The sequence below is a fragment of the Pongo pygmaeus genome, chromosome 18 (assembly GCF_028885625.2).
Source record: "Pongo pygmaeus isolate AG05252 chromosome 18, NHGRI_mPonPyg2-v2.0_pri, whole genome shotgun sequence".
In the NCBI taxonomy this organism is placed as follows: domain Eukaryota; kingdom Metazoa; phylum Chordata; class Mammalia; order Primates; family Hominidae; genus Pongo; species Pongo pygmaeus.
Window position 1 is genome coordinate 33,335,204 of NC_072391.2, and position 16,244 is coordinate 33,351,447.

Genomic DNA, 16,244 nt, shown 5'->3' on the forward strand with positions numbered 1-16,244 from the left:
GGCCGGGCACAGTGGCTCACGCCTGTAATCCCAGCACTTTGGGAGGCCAAGGCAGGTGGATCACTAGGTCAGGAGATCGAGACCATCCTGGCTAACGTGGTGAAACCCCATCTCTACTGAAAATACAAAAAGTTAGCTGGGCGTGGTGGCAGGTGCCTGTAGTCCCAGCTACTCTGGAGGCTGAGGCAGGAGAATGGCATGAACCTGGGAGGCGGAGCTTGCAGTGAGCCTAGATTGTGCCACTGCACTCCAGCATGGGTGACAGAGCGAGACTCCGTCAAAAAAAAAAAAAAAAAAATCAAAACATAACAGATGCTGGTGAGGTTGTGAAGAAAAGGGAGCACTTACACACTGTTGTTGGGAGTGTAAGTTAGTTCAGCGATTGTGGAAAGTAGTATGGTGATTCCTCAAAGACTGAAAAACAGAAATACCATTAGACCCAGCAATCCTATTACTGGATATATACCCAGAGGAATATAAATCATTCTACCATAAAGACACATGCATGTGAATGTTCATTGCACACTATTCACAATAGCAAAACATGAAATCAACCTAATTGCCAATCAATGACAGAGTGGATAAAGAAAATGTGGTACATATACACCATGGAATGCTATGCAGCCATAAGAAACAAGATCATGTCTTTCACAGAAACGTGGATGGAGCTGGCAGCTATTATCCTTAGCAAACTAATACAGGAACAGAAAACCGAATACCATGTGTTCTCACTTATAAGTGAAAGCTAAATGATGAGAACACATGGACACAAAAAAGGGAACAAGAAACACTGGGGTCTACTTGAGGGTGGAGACTGGGAGGAGGGAGAGGAGCAGAAAAAGTAACTATTCGGTACTAGGCTTAATACCTGGGTGATGAAAAAATCTGTACAACAAACCCCTGTGACATGAGTCTACCTAAGTAAAAAACCTTCAACCTATGTAACAAACCTTCACATGTACCCCTGAACTTAAAATAAAAGTTAAGAAGGAGAAAAACAGAAAAATTAAAAAGAGGGACTATACCAAATGTGATGAGAATGTAGGGGAAATGGAACCCTCGTACAGTCTTCATGGGAATGTGTAATGATGCCACCCCTTTCCAAAACAGTTTAGTGGTTGTTTCCTTTTTTCAACATTAAACTCCGAAGTATTTACTTAAGAAAAATTGTAATATATGTCTATTCAGCAACTTGTATATGAATATTTATGCCAGTTTTATTTGTAATAGACAAAAACTAGAAACAATTCACATGGTCTTCAACTAGTGAATAAATAAACAAGCTCTAGAATATAATTTTGCATTGAAAGGTGATGAACTGTTGATACCTGCTACAGTGGGACTTGGTCTTATGCTGTGTGATTCTATTTATATAGAATTGTGGAAAGCGAAAATCAATCTATTGTTACTGGAAGCAGTGGTTGCTTAGAGAGCACTTAGGGTTGGAAGGAGTGCAAAGGAAGAATTGCAATGGGGGGTAATCATGATAAAATGTTTGGGGAGAATTGATATTTTCATTATCTTGACTGTGTTGATGACTCCCTAGGTATACACATACATCAAAACAAAATAAACCTTTTAGATACGTGCAGCTTATTGAAAGTTAATTATACTTTAATAAAGCTGTTTTAAAAAATAAGCTCAATTGAAGCCTATAAAGTGGAAGATTAAAATTAGGCAATAATATAATCCAGGCTGAAGAATAAATAAATGTGATCAACAAGCACTTAATACATTCTGACAGTTTTAGAACAAAGAAAATGAAACAATGGCATGGTGATTTTATCATTTCGTCGAATTGAAAAAATACCAACATTTCTCCATAGAGAATGTTGTTAAAGGTTAGTAGATATCAGTCCTTTATTACTGACTCAGGATGGGAAAGTAAAGAGCTACAGCCTTTTCTGACTTAAAGGGGGAAGAGCTACATATATATTCATTTTGCTATACTTTGCAATACACAAACACATATGAATGATTACCCTAATATTTTCTGATTACAAAGAAATGTGTGACTGTCATAAAACATCCAAAAACATCAAATGTCTAACATGAAGTACAAAATTTTTCAGTAGTTTTAGACCCAAATGAAACACAGTTTCCACTTTGAGGATATTGTTCAAACTCCTTTCCCAAGACTGCCCCCGGTTGTGTCATGTATTAACACAGTGTGTCTAAAATTGCCTGAGAAGTAGCAGGTCTTTGTTCTCACTCTTATAGCTGTGTCCTCTGTTGAATAGGGTCTGGGTGACCCCAGCTAAAGCCTCATTTGATCCACCAACAGGCTCCTTTATCTCCTCTCCAGGGAAGGGGGAGGCCCTTCTTCCTAGGAGGAGCTCTGAGCTTCTCCATCCAGGGCTGGATCCTAGGGACCAGAGAGTGTGGCTGGGATGAGCTAACCCTCAGCAGGGAAGACACAGGCCATCTGGGTGGCCACGGCACAGGTTTGTACCACAGCACAGAGGCCCCTGGAGCCAAGTGAGCTCAGACAGCTGCTCCCAGGTCAGCAGAGAATAGGCCTACTGTTCCCACACCTGGTCTGTGTTGTGATAAATGGCTTCAGGCGGAGTGTGCAGAGAGGTCACCAGGTTTTTCTGAAGTGGTAGTGGGTGGTCTCCTAGAGACTGAGATCTGGGCCACTCGCTGTGCCCGGTGTGGGCCTCTGGGAGTCCCCCACAGCAGGCATCATGGGTCTCCTCATTTCACTGATGTGTACAGTGTCAGAGGCCTTTGGTATCTTTTCCAAAGTCAAGCAGTCCTTTTGCAGTTTTGGCTCATGTCCTTGATGCTGTCCTGAAGAGGAAGCATATGAGTGAGAGACTTACCAGAACAGCTCCCGTGGATGCTTATTCCCAGAATGTCCCCATGCACCTTCAGGTGAACCCCACTTGTCTTTCCTCCTCCTTCCCTGCTCCCTCTGTCTCCCTAAGGAAGGGAGGCTAAATCCCTTCTGGGACCCCAAATGCTTTCTGGATGTCAGGATCTCTAAAATCCTCTCAGCCACTGAGAAACCCCTTTCCTGCTCAAACTCAGTATAAATAACCTGCTTATCTGCCCTTTGGAACAAAAAAGCAAGATCCTACCTGCTCTATCTTGGCAGCTGTCCATGGAATAGATTTCTCTCTTCCTAGAGTTCCCCCATCTGAGCTGGACTCTGATTCTGTGGATAAAATGAAAGTTTGAGTGACTGCCTCCAACTGAACACCTTAGGTGCTCTAGTCCATCCTGGACACACCAGAGCTGAGGTTGCCACCAAAACTCGGTTCTTCTCCCTGGATGCCAAAGAGCTCCCAGTTCCCTTCCCAGAGGAGACTGTGTTTACCCATCCACTATCTCTTCTCACCTTGAAAGAATCACATCTTACATAATTTAGCAGTGCTGTTTCTGACATTGAGCTTAGTTTCCTTGGAATTATCTTCCTCATTTGAATTGGGCTCTGATCTCAGTGCAAAAGAAAGTTTAGGTGACTCATCTCTTCCTAGGCACAGAGTCCCAAAGTCTATACCTGACCCATATTTGTGGGTCATTCTCTCAATCAAGGCTGTTCAGCCAGTGTCGAGTGTGAATGGGAAGCATAGAGTTCCAGGGGATCATCACTATATTTCTGAAATCCCTGTGATGACTGTAAGTCATTTCCCATTTCTAATCTCAAAATGAAACCCCACCAAAGACACAGATCAGTATCCCTAATTCTGCCCCTCCTGCCAGCCTCCATAGGAACAGCCAAAGGCCTTACTTTGCCTTGCGTGTGGCTCTTACTGGAATGAGAAGAGAGTGTCTTATCTTTTCTTCTGATGGTCTTTCCTCCTTATCCAAGCCCCTTTCTGTAAAGGAGATCTGTTGGAAAGAAGGTGGGCCAATGGGGCATTGGATGGAGGGGCAGTGGGAGTCTGGTCTTCAGTTCCCCATCCCATGGTGAAGCTCCAGTGAAAGGTGATCTCTCTCTCTCTCTCACATGCACAGAATCAGGTGCAGGTTGTTCTTGTGAACCTGTTTTTCTAAGCCCTTAAGCTGGACATGGCTCACTCCTACTGGCTGAAGAGATTTCTCCCTCCTGCCACTCATCATGGCCTCAATAAGAAATTTTTCCATCATGAATACCTTGGGGACCTAGACACAGATAAGATCTAGATGCAGAGCCCCGTCATCATGTTAAGAAGCAGGAATTCAAAGCTGGGGGCACAGGAAGAGGAATGCAAGGAACTTATCCCTATCTGATTTGTGCCCCAATTCCCACCTAGAAGTATTTAAGATCCTGCCCAGATTTCAAGATGCAGAATTAGACAGACCACATATTGACATGTGTATATATTTTGCACATGAAGAAAATTATAGTGTTAAAATTGTGCACATAGATGTTATAATTTCTCAAATGCTTGGAAATGACAAATATCAAATTATAGCTCATTATATTAGATATATGCATATGTGGTAAGATAATAATGCAGAGAAAAAGTAAACACCAAATAAAATATCCTTTCCTAGCTTGAAAGTGGGGGAGATGATTAGATCAAATGTGACTGTATTGGTCTGATTAGATCACATGTAAAGCTAACCCAATCAACTGAATTCTTGAGGCAGCAAAAAGTCCAGCTGAAGAGTAAAACTTTCCCTTTACCTCATTCTCCCTCAGTCACCCTGGGAGCCCCACTATACTCTGTAGAGTCTGCTCGGCATCCGTGATCTAAGCTGATCCATTCAGCTGGATTATCATCATCAACCTTGCATGCTTTGGTTCTTTCTCTTTGTGTTTCTGTTTACAATAAGTTGTGGATATGACTTTGCATTATGAATTTCCAGACACCTAATGGGCCACTTGTCTGTTTCTGTCCTGAAAAACCAATACCCAAATCCAAAAATATATCCTCACAAGAACCTCTGAAAGCCACCTGTGATTGCTGCTGACTCATTGACTTCCCTGCTCCTCAAGCCACAGAGAACATGCAAGAACTGCCAGATGTTAGGACACATGGCCAGGATCAGGAGGTGCCCAGTGAAGTGCTGTGGTGGGACCCTGTCCCCAAACCCATGGGCCTAAATAAAAAGTAGACACTGAAACCAAGAAAGCCCCGGCGACTTCTGACTCCAGGACCCTTTACTAAGACTGGCAGAAGGAACAAAGCAAAAATGAGATATCTGAAGGGTTGAAATAATCCTTGAACATTGGAATCTTTGGACATCACAATTCCAGTGTCTCCTCCTTTACTGTTTGTCCACAGCCTTCTCCTGGCATGAATAGAGAAACTAAATAAAAATACACAAAGGGCTCAGTATACTCCCAAGTTCCTCAACTCAGAAGCCCATTCTATTCCTGAAGGATCATTGCAGGCAGGTGTATGGAGCTATCTTGAAACTGCATATACAGGCCAAATAGCAATAGAGTCCAGATTGAAGTACATCCTGATTATACATTAAAGAAAAACACAGAGGCTGCCTGGAGTTGGAAGTTGGATCTGAAATGAGACCAGGAGAATCCTTGGTAAAGTTTGCAAGACCTTTAATGCTTCTTTCACTCCAAAACACAAGCAAGGACCGTGTCGTTTTTCCCATCCCTCAGGTGGGGACAGGAAGTTGAGACATATACAGACACTAAACATGGTTTGTTCTGCAGCAAGAAGATTTTCAGAGAAAGATGCTTCGCATAACTTACCCAGGAAACTTGAAGCATCAGCAAAACTTCAGTGTAATGAGATAATCTTATTACTCTGAGGGTATTTCCCCCGTTCGTTTTCTGCTCAATTGCTCTTCATTTGATTTGCTTTCCCACTATGAACATTATCTTAAAAACCCAGGATAACCCAAAGGGTTCCTCACATATATGTACTTTTCTTTTTCCTTTGTTTTGTTTTGCTATTATTTATATGTCCACCACAAACATGCTAGTGTGGGCATTTCTACACACATTTTCAAGTAGTGTCATCAGATGCATTCCAGGAGGTAGAATCCTGCATGCAATAACATGCATCTTTCCACTTAATACATATTCGTTAATTGTGACTTAAAAGGTCATTGGCCATTTATACTCTCTATAAACATGTAAAAAACAGTGTGTGTATATGTATGTATGTATGTATGTTCACTCATGCACTCATTTATTTATTTATTTACAAACAGGGTCTCACTCTCTGTTACCCAGGCTGGAGTGCATGATCATAGCTCATTGTAGCCTCAAACTCCTGAGCTTAAGGTATCCTTCTGCCTCAGCTTCCCCACATGCTGAGAATACAGGCATGAGCCACCATGCCTGGCTAGTATGTTTTTACTTATCATGAAAAGATTAGTAGGAAGCATTTAATTTTCCTAACTGATGGTCACACAAAACATTTTTTTTTGTAATTTATTTTCCTGCGACCACCATTGAGGTTAGATGCATCTTTATGTGGGAAATGACCATTTGTATTTCTTTTACCATAAAATGTTTTCATAGGTCCTGTGCCTTTTAAAATTCAGTTTGTGTTTTACTTTTCATTGTCAGAGGTTCTTAACATATTTGGATGTCACCTGTTCCATATGATGTTAGTAGGCTGATGCCTGTCCATAATCCAAGGATCTGTCCTAGATCTTTGTTCTCAAAAGTCATCCAGTTGTCAAGAAACCTGAGATGTGATCCTTCCACAAGGCAAAGGTTCCCATCAAGACATGAGCTAGGCTGCCGATTACCTCATGGCCAGGAAAAGCATGGGGGATGGATTTATTGATTGGCCCCATGTTGCATCCAAGCACTTTGGCCAGGACCCAATACATTGCCAAGATGATAGTCAACAGGCCCGAAGTTTACTCTCATGATGTTCTCCAGCCTGCCATCAAAATACTTTTCTTTTTCTGGCCACTTCTCAACCTCTGACACATTAATAATATTCCCATATGATTCATATGCAGATTAATAATTGTTAAGTTGGGGAATTTTATTCTTTTTTTTCCTTTGAAGGGTAAAAATTTTATTTTTGAGGAACTTCTTACTGCACATTTTCAAAGAGAGTCACATAAGAAAGCAAAAATGTTATCCTTCCCTCATCCTAGAAATAAATAAGGATATAATTTTTTTAAAAAATCATGACACTTGGAGGCTTAGCACCAGCATCCAAAATGAACAAAAACGGAATAAAAAGCATTTACTATATATTTCAGATTTCTCTGGTTTTGGTTCTCCCCATGCGGTATTAATATTACTTGTTTCAATATATATTACCAAAACAGTAAAAACCAGGAAAAAAAATATAAACCTAGCGCTTGCTGAAACTGGGGAGGCTGCTCTCTTCTGTGCAGGAATTCTCAGGTTCTCAGCTTGCTGGAAAAATTTGTTGACATTTTCTTTTTGTAGTTGTTTCTTAAAGAATAACAGCAAACATTCCAATGTCCAAATCTTGGTTAGTCTTCCACTTCATTGCTTGGATGTTTCTTTGGTGTTGGTAAGGTTGCGGCCTGCTTTTTGCTTTATTTCTGAATGGTCATTAATTCTTTAGGTCACCCTGCTGATGGTGAAGGTGCCTGGGGAGCCTGGTGTTACTCAGCACTACTCTGCTCGGTGGATGGAGCAGGGTTCTCACTTCGTGCTTCACCTGCCTTGGCCTCTTTGCCATCTTGCGAAGGAGCGTTAGGAGGCCGTGGGCGACGCCCGTAATTGTAGGGACGCCGGTATCCACGGCGAACAGGCGGCTGGTTTGGACCACTGGAGGCTTGCTGATTTTCTTTATCTTCAGCCTCTCCAACTGCTGGGGCAGGTCGTGGGCGAGGAGGTCCCCTGCTACGGTACCTTGGGCGGTAAGTTGGATTTCAATGAACTGGTCTCTGAAGTTGTGCTCCTTCTGGGACTCCATCCTTTATCTCTCCAATCTCAACAGCCTGTATTCTGTTGGGATGGGGTAAGACGGTGAGCGACGGTCAAACATCTGTCCCACGTGGTAGGGCGGGAACCGCTGCTGCCTGTACTGAGGGCGATACTGGGGGCGGCGCAGCCGATTCCGGGCCCCAGAGAACTGCCTATCAGTGATAGGGGGGTCAAATCCTTCACTGCTGCCGCTCCCTTCTTCCTCCTCCTCCCAGCGTAATTCCGGGGAGGGCCATGGCGCCTTCCATAGTAACCACGTCTGTAACTGCGCCGATCAGCAGCATAACGACTGCCTTCCACAGGAACTCCACCCAGGCCGGTCACACTGGCTGCTTCTGCACCCTTCTCTCCCTCAACCACATCAAACTCTATAGTTTCTCCACCTCCTACACTGCGCAGATATTTCCGTGGGTTATTCTTCTTGTTGGCAGTCTGATGTATAAATACATCTTCTTTGGTGTCATTTAGATTTATAAATCCATATCCATTTCTGACGTTGAACCATTTGACAGTGCCAAGGACTTTGGTGGCGAGAACTTTTTTCTTCGCGTCTTCGCTGTCCGCGGCGGTGGCTAAAGAGGCGGCGGCCGCATCCCCACCCGGGTTTCCTGCGAGGAGGGCGGCGGGCTCCCGGGTCGCGGCCTGAGGCGCACCGCTGCCCACCCGGCTCTTGGTCGCCGGGTCCTGGGGAGCCGCGGCGGCCGCCTCCGCTGGAGCCTGCTGGAGGGTGGTGGTAATGGTGGTGGCCTCGCCCGCCTCGCTCGTTCCTCCTCCTCCACTGCTCTAGCTCAGGCGCCTCGGTGGCGGTTGGTCGGCGGTTAGCGCGGCTGGTGGTCGCCGCGGCGGGGGCTCGCTCTCGGGGAGGCCGGGGGTGATCTCGCGGCGCAGGCGGCGGTGGCAGAGGTGGGGTCTCGCAGCGGAGGCAACTCGAGCTTCGGGATGCGCGCTCGGTCTTGGGCTCCTCGCTGGATCTCACTGCCCCCTTTTTTCTTTTTCTTTTTTTCTTTTTTTTTTTTTTTTTGAGACAGAGTCTTGCTGTGTCACCCAGGCTGGAGTGCAGTGGCACGATCTCGGCTCACTGCAGCCTCCATCTCCTGGGTTCCAGCGATTCTCCTGCCTCAGCCTCTTGGGTAGCCGAGATTACAGGCATGCGCCACCACACCAGGCTAATTTTTGTATTTTTAGTGGAGACGCGGTTTCACCCTGTTAACCAGGCTAATCTCGAACTCCTGACCTCAGGTGATCCGGCCGCCTCGGCCTCCCAAAGTGCTGGGATTACAGGCGTGAGCCACTGCGCCTGGCCGGGAATTTTATTCTTAGAAGGAGGAAGTTTATATGGATGTACTGTTTTCTCAAAAGGGTACAGTTAAGATTCTTTTAATGTATGTACATTTTGTCTCACACACACACACACACACACACACAAACCCTAAAATATGGCTCACGCCTGTAATCCAAGGTGGGCGGATCAGCTGAGGTCGGGAGTTCAAGACCAGCCTGACCAACATGGAGAAACCCAGTCTCTACTAAAAATACAAAATTAGGCGGGTGTGGTGGCACATGCCTGTAATCCCAGCTACTCAGGAGGCTGAGGCAGGAAAATAGCTTGAACTCGGGAGGTGGAGGTTGTGGTGAGCCGAGATGGCACCACTGCACTCCAGCCTGAGCAACAAGGGCGAAACTCCGTTTCAAAAACAAACAAACAACCCCTAAAATAATAAAACAGTTGCGAGGGGTGAGGAGTGGGTTGAAATATAGATGAAACAAAAATGGCACATGATTAGTACCTGTGGAGGCTGCGTGGCAGGTTTATTACATTACTTTGTGTATTTTCTATATGCTTAAAATGTTATTAGTCAGCCAAGAATTTTGTATCCTGCCAGAATAAGCTTCATAAATGAAGAGGAAAGTTTTTCCTAGACAAGGAAATGCTGAGTGAATTTGTCAACACTATATCAGTACAACAGGAAATGCTCAAAGTGGTCTTAAACATGGAAATGAAAGCTCAATATTCACCATCACCAAAAACACATGTAAATATAAAACTCACTTTGTGTGTTTACACAAAAAAATCACACAAAGGAGGAAGAGAAAGGAATCAAATGTCAATGCAACATAATTTCATCAAACCACAATGACAAAAAAAAGAAAAATAAAGAAAGAATTATAAAACAGCTTGAAAACAGTCAATAATATGACAGGAACAAAGCCTCACATATCAATATTGACCTTGAATGTAGATGGATTAAAATCCCCCACTTAAAAAATGCAGATTAGCAGAATTGATTAAAAACATTATTCAACTATATGCTGCCTATAAAAAACTCACCTGTAAAGACATATACATTGAATGCAGAGGGGTGGAAAAAGATATTCCATACAAACAGAAACAAAACCAAGAGATGTAGATATATTTATATCAGATAAAATATACTTAAATCCAAAAAGGTAATAAAAGACAAAGAAGTTCATATATAATGATAAAGAGATCATCTGAGAGCAAGAAGATATAACAATTGTCAGCAAGAGAATATAACAATTCTAAATATATATGCACCCAACTTTGGAACACCTAAAACAAATACTACCAGACCTAAAGAAAGAATTTGACAGCAATACAATAATAGTAGGGGACTTTAACACCCTACTCACAGCAATAGACAGATCACCAAGAGAGAATATCAATAGAAACATAGGACTTAAACTGGACTTTAGACCAAAGGAAATTCAGAGACATATAGAACATTCTAACATTCTATCCAACAACTATAGAATATACATCCTTTTCATCAGCACATGGAACATTTTCCAAGATAGACAACATGCTAGGCCACAAAACAAGTCCTAAAAGATTTAAAACAATCAAATTGTCTCAGATCATAGTGGAATGAAGCTAGAAATCAATGTCAAGAGAAACTTTGGAAGCTACATAAATATATGAAAATTAAAAGCATACTCCTGACAAATCACTGGGTTGATAAGAAAAACTAAGACAGATATTATTTTTTGAAATAAATGAAAAAAACATAACATACCAAAAGCTGTGAGATATAGCAAAAACAGTGCTATGAAGGAAGTTTATAGCATTAAACATCTACATCAAAAAGGGAGAAAGATCACAAATTAACATCTTAACATTACAACTTCAGTTACTATTAATAGAAAAAGAATAAACCAAACCCAAAGTTAGCAGAAGAAAAGAAATAACAAAGATCAGAGCAGAACTAAAGGAAATAGAGACCAAAAAATACAAAGGACCAATGAAACAAAAAGTTGGTTCTTTTAAAAGAAAATTGATAAATCACTAGCTAGACTAACCAGAAAAGATCCAAATAAACATAATCAGAAATGAAAAAGGAGACATTACAACTGATACCACAGAAATGCAAAAGATCCTCAGAGACTGTCATGAAAGACTGTACATGCACAAACCAAGAGGAAATTGATAAATTCCTGGAAATGCTCAAACTGTCAAGACTGAACCAGAAAGAAGTACAACTCCTGAATAACCAATAACGAGTAGCAGGATTGAATTAGTGAAAACAAACAAACAAAAATCCCCAAAGCCAAAACTCCCCCACCCCCCACCAAACTTCCAACAACAGCAACAAAAAGCTCAGGACCAGATGGATTCACAGCTGAATTTTACCAAACACACAAAAAGAATTAATACCAATTCTGAAACTATTCCAAAAAATCAAGGGAAGGGAATTCTCCCTAACTCATTCTACAAGTCCAGTGTCGCTCTGATACCAAAATCAGACAAGGATACACAAACTACAGACCAATATACTTCAATGGATGCAAAAATCCTCAACAAAATACTAGAAAATTAAATCCAGTAGCACATAAAAAAGATAATGCACTGTGATCAGGTGGGACTCATACCAGAGATGCAAGGATAGTTCAATATACACAATTCAATAAACGTGATACATCAATAAACAGAATTAAGGACAAAAATGGTATGATTGTCTCAACAGATGCAGAAAAAGCCTTTGATAAAATTCAGCATCGCTTCAAATCAGTTGTAAAAGCAACATACCTCAACATAATAAAGCCCATATACAAGAAACTCACAGCCCACATCATACTTCCTGGGAAAAAGGTGAAAGCATTTCCCATAAGAACTGGAAGATGACAAAGATGCCCACTGTCACCACTGTTATTCAACACAGTACTGGAAGTCCTTGCCAGCACAATCAGGCAAGAGAAAGAAATAAAAGGCATGTAAACTGAAAAAGAGGAAGTAGACTTTTTCTTGTTCACTGATGATATGATCTTATATCTAGGAAACCTTAAAGACTCCACCAAAAAACTCTCAGATTTGATCAATAAATTCAGTAAAGTTTCAGGATATGAAATTAATGTACCAAAATCAGTACAGATTCTATACACCAATAATGATCTAGCTAAGGAACAAAACAAGAAGGCAATCCCAGTTACAACAGCTACAAAAAATAAAATACCCAGGACTATATTTAACTGAGGAGGTAAAAGATCTCTATAAGGAAAACTACAAAACACTAGTGAAAAAAATAACAAATTCCATAAACAAAGAAAAAATGGCATATGCTCATGAATTGGAAGAATCAATATTTTCACAATGGCCATACTGGCCAAAACAATCTATAGATTCAATGCAATCCCTATCCAATTACCAATGTCCTTTTATTCAGAATTAGAAAATAATTCCTAAAATTCATATGGAACCAAAAAAAGATCCTGATATGGAACCTAAATAGCCGAAGAAATTCTAACCAAAAAGAACAATGCCAGAGACTTCACATTATCCAACTTCAAATTATACTATGAGGCTATAGTAATCAAAACAACGTGGTACTGGTATAAAAATAGACATAGATCAATGGAACATAATAAAGAGCCATGAAACAAAGTCACATCCAATGAACCAGCCAAACAACCAATCTTTGACAAAGTCAACAAAAATGTACACTGGGGAAATGACCCCCTCCCTATTCAATAATGGTGCTGGACCTAGACCTCTGACCATATAGAAAAATTAACTCAAGATGGATTAAAGATCTAAACATAAGAAACTATCAAAATTCTGGAAGAAAGAAAACCTAGGACAAACTCTTCCAGACATTGGCCTGGGCAAAGAATTTATGACAAAGTCCTCAAAAATAAACTAAAAAAACAGAAGTAGACTCAATTAAACTAAAAAGATTCTGCACAGCGAAAGAAATAACAGAGTAAACAGACAACCTACAGAACAGAAGAAAATATTTGCAAACTATGCATATGACAAAGGGCTGATAGCCAGAATTTACAAGGAACTCAACAAGAGGAAAACAAGTGACCCCATTAAAAATTTAGCAAAAGACATAACAAGACATTTTCCAAAACAACATATGCCAGTGGCCAATAAACATATGAAAAGATCCTAAATATCATTAATCATCACCATAATGAGATACCATCTTACATGAGTCAGAATGGCTATTATTAAAATGTCTAAAAGCAACAGATGTTGGTGAGGCTACAGGGAGAAGGGAATGCTTATACACTGTTGGTGGGAATGTAAATTAGTACCTTTATGGAAAACAGCATGGAGAGTTCTCAAAGAACTAAAAATAGAACTACCATTAGCTGCGGCAATCCCACTACTAGGTATATAGTCAAAGGGAGATAAATCATTATATTAAAAATATATCTGCATTCTTATGTTTATTTACAGCACTCTTCACAATAGTCAAGATATGAAAGCAACCTCAATGTTCACCAACAGATGAATGTATAAATAATGTGGCACATGTACACAATGGGCTATTCAGCTGTAAAAAAGAATAAGATTCTGTCATTTGCAACAACATGGATGGAACCAGAAGTCATCACATTATGTAAAATAAGCCAGGTGCAGAAAGACAAACTTGGCAGGTTCTTACTTATTTATGGCAGCTAAAAATTAAAACAATTGAACTCATGGAGATAGAGAGAGTAGAATGGTGTTTACCAGAGGCTGAGAATGATATGCACCCCCAGACCATAATCCACTGATGGTTACCAGTGGCTGGGAGAGTAGGGATAATTGATGCATACAAAAAAATAGAAAGAATAAGATATACTATTTGCTAGCACAACAGGGTGACTATAGTCAAAAATTACATAATTGCACATTTAAATATAACTAAAAGAATATAATTGAATTGTTTATAACACAAGCAAGAAATGCTTGGGGTGATGAATCTCCATTTACCCCTATATGATTATTACACATTATATGTCTGTATCAAAATATTTCGTATACCTTGTAGACATATAACACCTACTATGTTACACAGAAAAATTAAAAATAAAAAAATTAAAATGTGGTACACATATACCACAAAATACTCAGCCATAAAAAAAAAGAAATCATGTCTTTTGCAGCAACAAGGATGAAACTGGAAGCTATTTTTCTTAGTGAAATAACTCAAGAAGAGAACGTTCAATACTGTTTGATCTCATAAGTGGGGGCGAAACAATGGGTACTTATTGACTTATAGAGTGAAATAACAGTCACTGGAGTCCATGAAAGATTGGAGGGTGGAAGGAGGGTGAGGGGTGAAAAACGATTGGGCAGAAATTTCATTATTCGGGTGATGGGTACGCTAAAAGCCCAGACATCACCACTATGCAATGTATGCATGTAAGAAACTGGCACTTGTGGCCAGGTGCGGTGGCTCATGCCTGTAATCCCAGCACTTTGGGAGGCCTAGGCAGGCAGATCACGAGGTCAGGAGATCGAGACCATCCTGGCCAACATGGTGAAACCCCGTCTCTACTAAAAATACAAAAACTTAGTCGGGCATGGTGACGGGTGCCTGTAGTCCCGGCTACTTGGGAGGCTGAGGAAGGAGAATGGCATGAACCTGGGAGGCGGAGCTTGCAGTGAGCCGAGATCGTGCCACTGCACTCCAGCCTGGGTGACAGAGCAAGACTCTGTCTCAAAAAAAAAAAGAAACTGGAACTTGTGGCTGGGCACGGCGGCTCGTGCCTGTAATCCCAGCACTTTGGGAGGCCATGGTGGGTGGATCACCTGAGGTCAGTAGTTCGAGACCAGCCTGACCAACATGGTAAAACCCCATCTCCACTAAAAATAGAAAAATTAGCTGGGAATGGTGGCGTGTGCGTGTAGTCCCAGGCTGAGACAGGCGAATCACTTGAACTTGGGAGGTGGAGGTTGCAGTGAGCCGAGATCACACAACTGCACTCCAGCCTGGGTGACAGAGTGAGACTCCATCTCCAAAAAAAAAAAAAAAAAAGAAATTGGCACTTGTGTCCCCTAAATATATGTAAAAAAAAATTTTCCAAAAATGTCCTGTATTAAAACATTCGTATGAAATGACAAGGTTGATTTACAATGTTAACTTTTAAGATCTTGGTTACCTTTGGGGAGGAGGAAGGGAGGTTGGAGGCACTGCAGTGAACGAGGAAGATGGCAAATAGCAAAGGGAACAGGATCACCACCCTGCTATGTGGATTTAGCTACAGTATTAACAAACTGCTTAGTTCACTCCCATATGTGCCCTTGCAGCATCCCACATATACCTGGACACATACATAAGACAGCTGCCCCTGTTTTAGACCACATTAAACACCTGCCAGTAAACATGGGTCAAAAGTATGCACTAACATGTGTAGATACTGCCATGGAATTGCTGCAGGCCTTCCCTTGCAAAAGGCCAAACCAAATGGCCGCTATTAATGGCTTGGATTGAGGTCAGTGTCACATATGGATGGCCTTGAGACATCGATTGTGACCAAGGCATGCATTTCACCGGACATGAGGTCCAAGATTGTGTCATATAATCCCCAAGTAGCAGGACTGATTGAGTGGAAAAGTGGTATTTGAAATCACGATTGTGAGCACTCTCACAATCCAATACCTCATGCGGGCAAACTGTGAGTCAATTAAACCTCTTTCCTTTACAAATTATGCAGTCTCCAGTATTTTTTCATAGCAGCATGAGAATGGACTGATACAGTAAATTGGTACACACAGAGTGGAGTGCTGCTATAAGAATACTCCAAAATGTGGAAGCGACTTTGGAACCGGGTAACAGGCAGAGGTTGGAACATTTTGGAGGGCTCAGAAGACCCGAAAATGTAGGAAACTTTGGAGCGTCCTAGAAACTTGGAGGGCTCAGAAGACAGGAAAATGTGAGAAAGTTTGGAACTTCCTAGAGACTTGGAGGGCTCAGAAGGGAGAAAGATATGGGAAGGTTTGGAACTTTCTAGAAAATTGTTGAATGGCTTTGACCAAAATGCTGATAGTAATATGGACAATGAGGTCCAGGCTGAGGTGGTCTCAGATGGGGATTAGGAACTTGTTGGAAGCTGCAGTAAAAGTCACTTTTGCTATGCAAAGAGACTGGTGGCATTTTGCCCCTACCCTAGAGATTTGTGAAAC

The 16,244-nt window shown here is 41.5% G+C and overlaps 1 pseudogene; it reads right to left on the bottom strand.

Moving 5' to 3' along the window:
* Positions 1-1,197: 1,197 nt before the first annotated feature.
* LOC129015111 (Y-box-binding protein 3-like) overlaps positions 1,198-16,244 on the bottom strand; it is a 38,959-nt pseudogene continuing 23,912 nt past the window's right edge.